Genomic DNA, 11,357 nt, shown 5'->3' with positions numbered 1-11,357 from the left:
AATAGAGAGCAGTGGAGACCGGTTGTAGAGGAGGCCAGTTCTCACCAAGGGCTGTAGCGCCGAGAGGTAAGTAGGTAGATACATTACTGGAACGAAATGAAGTAACTGCCGGTGCGAAAGAGCTCTCATTATGGAATGCCAGCAACATTTAACCTGCAGTGACGGTTTTGAAATCATGTCAATGAGGCCTGCAAGTTTACCTAACTTCGTTTCACACAGCGATGACCAGAAGGAAAGAGCCTCAAAGAAATACTCTGAACTTTTCCTGAGGCTGACTGAAGTGGGAAAGTGCAGACGAAGCTTTGCTAGTGGCTAAAATGATTTCGGTAACAGCTGACTAGCACGCTTCTAGTCCCCAGAGACGGAACTAACCAACGTTGTTTAAAAGTTGGCCAATTGTATATTTCCTCGGCATGCACCTACTTAATGTACTTCCATTTTGAAACATTATCAAATGATTGATTGCGCACAGCATTACGGGTTGGTTGCTGATTTTGTTTCTTGTCGTGTTCCCTGTATTTCGTTTCATTTCTGTTTATCCGACAACACAGTATTGGCCACATTTGCTGATGATACGGCGATACTCACAGCGAACCATAACCCGATAACTGCCTCCGCAAACCTACAAAACCACATAAATCTCCTACAACAGTGGTTCCACAAATGGCGCATGAGCATAAACAACGAGAAATCAGTCCAAATCACCTTCACCAATCGCCGAACCACTTGTTCGCAAATAACAATCAAGAACAGGAACATACCACGCAACGCCGAAGTCAAATACTTAGGTCTTTACCTAGATCAAAAACTCACGTGGAGGACTCACATCAAAAAGAAACGCCAACAGTTAACGCTGAAAGAGAGACAGCTGCACTGGCTGCTAGGAAAACGCTCGCAATTGTCCCTGGAGAACAAAACCCTGTTATACAAGGCACTCTTAAAACCTATATGGACCTATGGCATCGAGCTGTGGGGCTGCGCTCGACCATCCAATACCAAAATCCTCCAAACATTCCAATCGAAAACACTACGAAGAATCACAGGCGCACCATGGTACGTAACAAACAGAACTATCCACAACGATCTCAACATACCCCTCATCACGGAAGAGATCAGAAAACATGCCACCAGACACCGTACTCGGATAACAGGACATGAGAACCCGCTAATCGTTGAATTAACGAAACCGCACCCAGCAGCCAGACGACTGAGGACAACCTGGCCAGAAGACTTATGTAACTAAAAGGTAGAGTACTGCCACTGGGCAGCTGCCGCCTTCATGACATAAACACCCATCGCATTTACTTATTACTTACAGTGGTCAAGTAGATTGTAAATTGACGTAAATAAATAAATAAAAAATTTCTGTTTATTGCCAGAACTTCTCCTTTTCTGACTTGCTGGAGACTTTCTGCTTTACTTAAAAAAAAAAAGAACTCAGTAGCCTGAAGTCCGCAAGCGAGCTATACCGACCGAATGACCGCCGCTTGTCGGCGAAGTTAGTGCCAAATTTAGCGGATAGCGGGTGTTACGTGGTCAGCGCAACGGATCCCCACGGCCGTTAATCTCGGTTTTCTAGACTAGAGCCGCTATTTTCTTGAAATAACTCCTCAGTTATCCTCACGAGACTGAGTGAACCCCGTTCCAGACCCACTACTTCTCAAAAAATATGTTAGTGCCGGGAACCGAACCCGGGAGCTTTGGATCTGTGGCCAGGAACTCAGACCACTAGACCACAGAGGCGGTCGCTTTGTTGTTTATGATTCTTTTATTTTCTTCCAGCAATTTAACATCATTTTCGTAATTAAGCATTCATTTAGGCCTTTCATGTCTGGCATTTGTGAGTCTCTTCGGAATTTTATGACATGTATTAGGGAAAGATTAATTTCCCACCTGCTGAGATTAATGTCTAAATCCGAAAGTGCATTACCATTTTCAGCTTCTACCGGTTTAATTATAAGGTGGCAGGTCTTCTTGGAATTGTACTGTACGTGTACTTCCGCAACATATTCCAACGTACGTCCCTGCTTGTGATGCTGACTAAACGAAGAATATAACGCAAAACGACACGTAGTTTTTTTTATTTTGTTGGGGTGGGCTGGTACTGAGTCAGCCCATTGTACCAACCCCGGATGATAGATGAATATAGGGCATTTGGTAGAATGAGAATTGACAAGGGAAGCGAAGTACTCGAGGAAACCTCCCCCAGTGCCACTTTGTTGACCACAAATCCCTTATGACTTTGCACGGGATCGAAGTAGGTCCGCCGCGGCGGGAAAGCGGCGACTGACCGCCTGAGTTATGGCACATTCTCAAACTACACGTAACAAGGAAGTGGCAGCTTGGCTGATATCGGGCACGTATCGGACGTGCAGCGGTTTGCAGAGTACGCAGGAGTGCCGAAAGCATTAACAGACTCACAGCCCAATAGTTGGTTAGCTGCGCTGTGTCCGTCTGCATGTCCGCTCTGTACAGACGATTTTAAGGCGTTCAGATGGGGTTCTTCCTCATACGTATTTATCAGTCAGAATTATGATTTTGCTACGAAAACTAGGCTATCGGTTCTTAAGCGCGACCATCAACGGTTTTCAAGGAAAATACAAACAATTATAAGCAATCAAATATAACATTTATCAGTATTTGTTCCTGTTTCTGAGAAGAGGTTTCCCGAATAACTTGAAGGAACCAGGAACTTAAGTATATTTTATGCGTGTAATAATTGATGTATCTTACAGTCGGTAATTCTAAGTATGCGAACTAAAATATTATTCAAAACTGAAAATAAATTCGGTCAATTTTTGTTTATGAAATTTTGAACTAGAACGTATGTGAGTATTTAAACCATACGTGTAATATACATATACACCTTGAAATAAAAGGATTTAGAACGTAAGAATTTTTTTCCTTTTGGTGCTACAGCCCCAGTGGGCCTTGACCTACCTCCATGAAATTATCTGTTTCACTTCGATTTACTAGATCTTAGCGCGTTCGGTAGGACTCCTTGGGCGGGTGATCAGCTCGTCGCATGGCCTACCTGTACACAAACACTAAACATCATTGTCCTGAGTGGGATTTGAACCCACGACCCCGACTTCCGAGGGAGCCACGACAGTGCATGACTTAGACGCCTCGGCTACCGTGACCAGCAAGAAAGAAGAATTCAGGCATAAACGTATCTACTAATCAGACAGACTTTTATGTTACTTTCTGATTATCTTTTTATTGCTAGTGGGGTGGGAGTAAGTCCATTGTACTGCGGCCACTTCTGGCCTATTGTACCAGCCCCAGACGATAGGCGAGGGTGATTGTGGAGCAATTGGTTGAAAGAAGATTGGCTGGGGAAACCGAAGTACTCGGAGAAAACCTGCCCCAGCGCCACTTTTTCCACCACAAATTCCACTTGACCAGACCTGGGATCGAACCCGGGCCGCCGCGATGGGAAACCAGCGACTAACCGCTTGAGCTATGGCGCGGGCTTTTTATTTTCTGACGACAGTGTGTGGGAATAAGTATTGTTATTATTTTTAAAATGACCATCGTCTTTATTCTTTTTTTCAATCACAGTCCAGTGCTGGAGCCTGTCTCTTTCTGACGGGTCCAGCCAAGCAAGAATTTTCGACCCTTACTCCTGATGACGGAAAGATGTCCAACTTCCCAAATGTGTTTCAAAGAGCCAAGCCTACAGTAACAGTTACGCCTACTGTAAGTTACTCTGTGTTCTGCTTCTTCATTCGGACTGTTATTTTCCTGATGACCAACGTCACATAATAAAAGTGGACTTTATTAAAGGCAACCTTATGTGCTATGGTACGCACTTTATACAACCTTCTGTAGGCTCTCCGGTGTAAGGTGACAAAGATGATACAGCAAGTCAGCGGTATTAATCAGAATATGCTGTGTTAACGTTCCCAGAACAGCAACGAGACAGTGTGATCAGTTATATACATGGAAATATTTGTTTGGACTAACATACACCAAAAGCCCTTCAAGGTGGTGGTTCCATTAGCCCATGCATTTCAAATTGTAGGTCTCACCTGGTATTGGTATACCAATAATTTAAATCAACATAGAGTCAGCACAGCAGTTACAGCTCAGACTTCCACTGGGGAGGAACCTCAGTTGAATCATCGTCTGTAATTGAAGCTTGTCTTTGATTTCTCAGTGCACCCAGCAGAATCTTTGATCTGAACATCACTGAACCACTCTGCTCAGTTTTGGAGACTAGAGTGAGGAACAGATTCCCACTTCCAACATCTCCGAGTCGTTTCGTTATTTTACTTTTTCGCGCCGTGTTCACGTTGTTGTGGAAATTTGAGGACACGGTAGATTTCGGACTGGACCAGCTTTTGTTTTAAATAAGATTAACTGTAATAGGTTTTATTGGCTTCATATGTGACAAGCCTTTGTGATTCTGAGAATCGAAGACACAGTCTCTCATAAATATACATCTCATTACTTAACATGAAATCTGCCTGTTTGTGTCAGAAGAGAGCAAAGAACCCCAGAATCTGGGTGCAGTTACCATGTGCACATCATCAGGTGATTGATGATTCCTGCATTGCTTTTCTATACTTCTTGTAACTTGCTTTCCTCCTCTCATTACATTACTTGCAGCTTCGATTCAGAGAAGAGAAAGGGAATGAGAATTCCAGCCAAACGAGATTACTCGAATAATGAGCAGTCGCGGCTTGCGACCTCGATACTCTGCTTACGTCTGTAATTTTCCAACGGTATAAACAGATGTCATTTTCAGACTTGTGCTAGTTGAGTAAGAAAGTTAGATGGAGGAAACATACGAGCGTAGTGTTTCTCAGATCTTTGAATTCACAAACCGGTAAAACAGCTGCGAGTTTTCCGAGAAATGGTACACTGTCTCACACTGCGCATTGCCCATTGACCTAGAAATATGTAATTATAACTAGAATGTTTGTTTATACATGTTCATTTGTGATATAAGGTGGGGCATCTTCATGTTGAATATGAAATGATGTAACTTCCCGGATATTTTCACGTTGGTATAGGCCTATAGCGAAAATAATAATATACCTGGTCGAGATTTACTTAAAACAAGATGAGACAACGTGTCATATATATATATATATATACGATTAAATATAGCAGGGTCTAATAGTCAGCTTAAACTCTTTGTTATGGGGTATGACAGTGGTCCTCTAACCGCTGGCTGAGGAACTCTAAAACTCCTTAACACTATTCCAAACGAAAAATGGTTGAAATAATTTTTTTTTATTGCCAGTGAGGTTGGACTAAGTCCCTTGTACTGCGGCCACTTCTGGCCTATTGTACCATCCCCAGATGATAGGTGAGGGTGATTGTGGAACAATTGGTGGAAAGAAGATTGGCAGGGGAAACCGAAGTACTCGGGGAAAACCTGCCCCAGCGCCACTTTTTCCACCACAAATTCCACTTGACAAGACACGGGATCGAACCCGGGCCGACGCGGTGGGGAGCCAGCTACTAACCGCTTGAGCTATGGCGCAGCCAAAATACAGGGTTATTACAAATGATTATTCAATTTCAAAACACTATATTTTCCAAAGTTTTAAACATACAAATATGATTGATACATGAAAAGAACCGCAAACTCACCAAGTTTGCATCGTGATACACCAGATGGTAGCATAAATGCAGTGCCTCACAAAATGGCGACGAAGCTGGAAAAGAGTTTCTGTGTGTTGGAATATGCGAGATGTTCGTCTGTTATTTCAGTGCAGCGTGCATTCAGAGCAGAGCGCAGAAAAGAACCACCATGTAAACAGAGCATTCTGCGGTGGTATCGGCAGTTTAAGGATACTAGTTTCCTGTGTAAACGGAAAAGCACGGGGCGACAAATATAGTGTTTTGAAATGGAATGAATCATTTATAGTAACCCTGTACCTTTTTTATCATGAAAAGCATTGTTACTTGCTCCTTAGTAGGTAATAATTCTAAATAAAACAGTTTCCTCCAGAATACTGGCCATCGGAATTAAAATAATGAAATATTTTAATATACTTGCTATGAGTACTGTGAGTCATATATACATTCTCTGCCTATTTCGTATTCTTTCTCATTCTCTTTCACCTTCTTCTTGTAGTTTCTCTTCTTCAAAGATTCGACGTTCTCCTGCAGTATTTATGTACAGTGAATAATGAGCCGGTCACGGTAGCCGAGCGGTCTAAAGCATCTACTGTCTTCGTTCACTTGGAAGCCGGGATCGTGGATTCGAATCCCACACAAGGCATGGATGTTTGGTGTGTGTATGCGTTTGTTCTGTGTGTGTGTGTGTGTGTGTGTTGTCCTGTGTTCAGGTACAGGCCTTGCGACGAGCTGATCACCCGTCCACGGACTCCTGCCGTCTACAAAAATGCTCAATGAAACTGATAAATGAGCCCCAACCGGCCATCATCAGGTATTTATACGAGTATATTCAATGCAACTAAAGAGTTCTGGTGAATTGAAGTAGTTGATAGTGGCGAGTTGGGCCCGAAACCTGTTGTAAAAAGTGCGAATTTTAAGGAATAAAGTGATTGCATCGTTGACGAAACTGTAATATAAATATTCTATGAAAACACGTTATTTTGCTGCCTAGAGTTTCAAATATTTATATTACACGGAAAGCGTTCTTAAAAAACTTGTTATTTTGTTAGAAGCAGTCTTTGCTGTAACCTGTAAAGTTTCACGTTTGTGAACGTGACTGAACTAACTCTGGTTTCATGAAAAGTACACTACCATACTAGCTTACACAGCTGGCTTCGACATCATGTTCCTTGGGCTGGTTTGTTCTTCTCTGTTCCTTTTGCAACCAGTTTTGTTCTTCTGTTTCATAAACGCAGATGTATTCTGAAGCTGGCACACCAGCAAGACAAAGGTGATGTAATAGGAAGAAAAACTATATACTTAATTAATTCGTCCTTCTGTTGTCAATTGCTTGTAGCTTAGAGTTTCTGAGAAGCAGCTCATGTGCCGCTGTTCCACTGACATGGAGACCCACCTGTAAGTATAACGATCATGCACGGGGCAGACAGCGTAGCGCCGTACTGTTCGGGTTAACTTCATACAAAAAAAGTTTCCGAACAAGTGACCTTGAAGTTGCAAAACGTAAAAACTTGTCTTTTCCAATTATCGCGTGATTAACTGGATATTTTAGCGATGTTGTATCACCAGGAGAGGTTATTTGAGTGTCAGTATTGCTTCCAGCGTGTATGTCAGTGATGATTTGGCGATACGCGGAACAGAAATAAGCCTGCATATAAAAGTTATGATTCCACTTTGCATAGTGATTATATTTGCTTAAAGGGCTTTATTTTAGGGGAGGGATGAACATCAATTAAAGGAATGTTTTCATATGAGGGAAGAAAATTTTCGCAAATCTAATTACAGATTTTTTTTTTGAGATATGAAGCCCAATTGTGTCGTTATTAGGATTTTGTTCGAGAGTATGGATATTCCTAAAACGAACTATATAGGCCTACTTGTTATTTCATTCATTCATTCATTCATTCATCAGTAATCTGTCAAGACGACAGGTCCACAGTCTCTTCAAAAACAGTTCCTCCACTTAATGCGATCTAGAGCTTTCTCCTTCAAATGAAAATATGCTCTTCTGTCCCCAAGGTCATCCAGCATCTTCTTACGTCTTCTTCCTCGTCTTCTGGTCACTTCTATCCGCCCCTCTATCTTTCCTTCAATAACTTCTTTTAGAAGGCAGTTACCGCGTAAGATATGACCAATCCAATTAGCTTTCCGTTTTCTTATTTCGTGTAGGATATTCCTCTGCTCACTGACTCTAAATAACACTTCTTCATTTCTCACATAATCGGTCCAACTGATCTTCTCCATCCTTCTCCAACACCACATTTCGAAACTTTCCAGATGTTTCCGATCTACTGCCCTAATTGTCCAAGTTTCAGCCACATACAAAGCCATGGTTATTTCATACGAGCCTGAAAATATTTTTTTATACCAGTTACAAGCATGAGTTCAGTTGAAGGATAAGCTGTGTTAAGGAAATCAGTTAAAAGTGATACATTGGATTAGACACGGTCATAAGCAAGATATCCTGTTGTTGACTTAAATGTTAGTAACTTCGTAAAAATGTTGTTTGTCCTCAAGAATATTACTTACATCTCGTCTTAATCCTTTGTGGGGAGGGGCAATTGAACCAATAAATCCCTTCTATTTACACTAAACTTTAGAAGCATGATGTCATCACAAATACATGGATATATTTACAGGCACAAACTGTTACGTTTCAGTGTGAACTTACATCATAATAGTTACGTAATATGTAAACTGAAATTCCACGAAATCGACAGTCAGGGAATTGGCACCGACTAACGTCCGAACTAAGTTAATTTCAAGTAATGTCGGATGTTCCATGAATTAGCTGAGTTGTGGTATGAGTCACTGAAAAGAGTGATGTGGCCTATAAATTGCGTGCATGGTGTTAGTATCATGTTTGTCCATGCCTAGGTGACTGAAATCCGCTCAGGAGGTTTTGAGTCTCATGCCATGAAGGGGCATGAGAGTGTAGAGGTACAGCTTCCTATGTAAAGAATGAAATTATCGGTCACCTTCGTATACAGACTGTACTCCTCGGAGAAAATAGTCCCGATAAAAGTCGGGTAGGGTTCTGTCCACGTTCTACAGTCGGCCTGGACGTGGTGGCCAAGAGAAACTTTCCTGTTCCTCTCGGGAATCGAATCCGGCTCGTCCATGCCATTAGCCAGTCGTTATAATTAGCAATCCTTGCTCATGGCCAGTATACTGGTACCAGGCCATATCTTGATCTGCCTCTGGATTGCACGTGAGGAGAATTATGGCAACAAGTAGCTGTTCACTGGTTGCAGCTGCATTATGGGAAGGAGAAAAGGTGGCGGACTGTAACTAACACTCCGTGGCCTGTAGTCTGCAAGCGAATTATACCTACCGAGCGACCGCCGCTTGTCGGCGATGTTAGTGCCAATTTTAGCGGATAGAGCGTGTCACGTGGTCAGCGAAACGGATCCCCATGGCCGTTAATCTCGGTTTTATAGACCTGAGCCCCTATTTCCTAGAAATAGCCCCTCAATTATTCCCGCGAGGCTGAGTGGAACCCGTTCCAGACCCACTACTTCTCAGAAAATCTGGTAATGCCGGAAATCGAACCCGGACCTCTGGATCTGTAGCCAGGAACTGTGACCACTAGTCCACAGAGGTGGTCCTGTAACTAATACCTCTGACTAACAAATACGAATCCTATAATACTTTATAAAATTAGTGGACTCAGCCAAGTTTTCTGCGCATTCTGTTGAGAACGGACAGGCTTGAAACACGGAGAGTATATGAGGTAAAGAAGGTTACTTTTCGTAGAATAATACGTCTCTCTAGATATACGAAAATCAAATTATATTGAACTGGAAAGTTGAACTTGTCTTTTAGCCGAAGTTTGCGTTGCCAGGCGACAGCTGTAGAATATCAGTAACGCTTCATTTATCGCATGTGATGCATATGTGTGAGATTACTTTCCAAACTGTGAAGACCTAGAGCGAACTCATTTCAGAAATAAACATGTCGTGTGAACGTCTAAGATTTATTATTTAATTACAGGTCTACTTAGCTCTGACAACATGTATAACTAGTTCGTGCATAATGTGCGTCTTATTTGGAAACACATAATGAGAATTTGCGTTTAGTTTGTATTTTACATTACTTCGGTTTTTGAAGAATGAAATCCACCTGAATAATATTTAAGCATTTATTTCCTACCTGTCTCCATTAGAACAGTCAGCTGGTTAACTGTTTGGGAGAATAGAGTACAGGAGTTGTTTATCCTGGAAAATACTCGATATTCGTACGAGTAGCCTATGTGCAATCAAGTAGGATATACAAAACCATAATTTTTCCTGAGGTTCTGTATGGGTGTGAAACTTGGTCTCTGACATTAAGGGAGGAACATAGACTGAGGGTTTTTGAGAACAGGGTGTTGAGGAGAATATTTGGACCGAAGAGAGATGAAGTGACAGGAGATTGGAAAAAACTTTGTAATGAGGAGCTTCATAACTCGTACTGTTCTCCAAGTATGATTAGAATGATCAAATCAAGGAGGATGAGGTGGGCAGGGCATGTAGCACTAATGGGGGAGAGGAGGAATGCGTGTAGGATATTGGTGGGAAAACCAAAAGGAAAAAGACCACCGGGAAGACCAGGGCATAGGGGGTTAGATAATATTAAAATGGATCTTAGAGAGATAGGATGGGATAGTATGGATTGAATTGATCAGGCTCAGGATAGGTACCAGTGGAGGGCTCTTGTGAACACGGTAATGAACCTTCGGGTTCCGTACAATGCTGGGAAATTCCTGAGTAGCTGCAAAATTGGCGGCTTCTCAGGAAGAGCTCAGCTCCATGAGTGAGTGATGTGCAATCAAGGCAATTTGACTATAATTTTGTATTTCTCTGTGTGTTATGAAGGAGTATGCAGATTAGTTCGTACTTGATGAATGTGTAACGCAGGCCACGGTTCGCATAACCAAGCAGTTCCCTCGTGGCCTTGTCTTTGCCAACTGCGTCGTCTCCCAGAAACATAACCCCCGCGGTTGACGAGAGACTGCTGATCTACCAACTCCATTCTAAATGAAAGATAAATCCCCAAGCCATAATGCAGAAGCATCAGCTGCTGTTACAGCAACAACGTATTATTATATTGTTAACAGTATGTTGGACACTTACACAAACACTGCGGAATTCTGACGTTATATAAGTATTCTGTTTGTGCAAGTGCGTGCTGTCTGGGCGGAAACTATCTTGTCCAGGGCAGGAATGATACGTAGAGGCTGAACAAACCAGTGGCTCAACGAAATAAAAAGGAACCAATATTTTTACGGAATTTAACATTAATGCTAGAATAGAGAACTAGCTTTGGCCCGACATACATTAAAAAAGGCGACCACAGTGGCCATGCAGTATAAGGCACGCACGATCTATGACTGTTCGAACACTAAGGTTGAAACACAGAATTACTGGGCTTTGGGACTTCTTCCATCGTCCGGATTTTAAGGTAATAGAGGGCACGATGTTTCGGAAACCTGATCTATTTCTCTTCAGGTGAAAAAGGAAGACACCTACTCAGTTGGGCCCATTAGAAAGAGCTAATCTCAATCACTGGACTTTCTAAGGGGCCCAACTGAGTAGTTGTCCTCCTTTCTCACCTGAAGACGGAAACAAACACAGTTTCCGAAACGTCGTGTCTTCTATTACCTAGAACAGTGTTCCGCAACCTTTTTCTACTCGCGGCACACATGAAGTATCCCTGACTCAACACGGCACACCAAAATGTTATTCTATCAGACAATATAAATACGTAACGTGATCAACTTA

The sequence above is a fragment of the Cryptotermes secundus genome, unplaced genomic scaffold (assembly GCF_002891405.2).
Source record: "Cryptotermes secundus unplaced genomic scaffold, Csec_1.0 scaffold584, whole genome shotgun sequence".
Taxonomy (NCBI): Eukaryota; Metazoa; Arthropoda; class Insecta; order Blattodea; family Kalotermitidae; genus Cryptotermes; species Cryptotermes secundus.
This window is presented reverse-complemented; position numbering follows the sequence as displayed.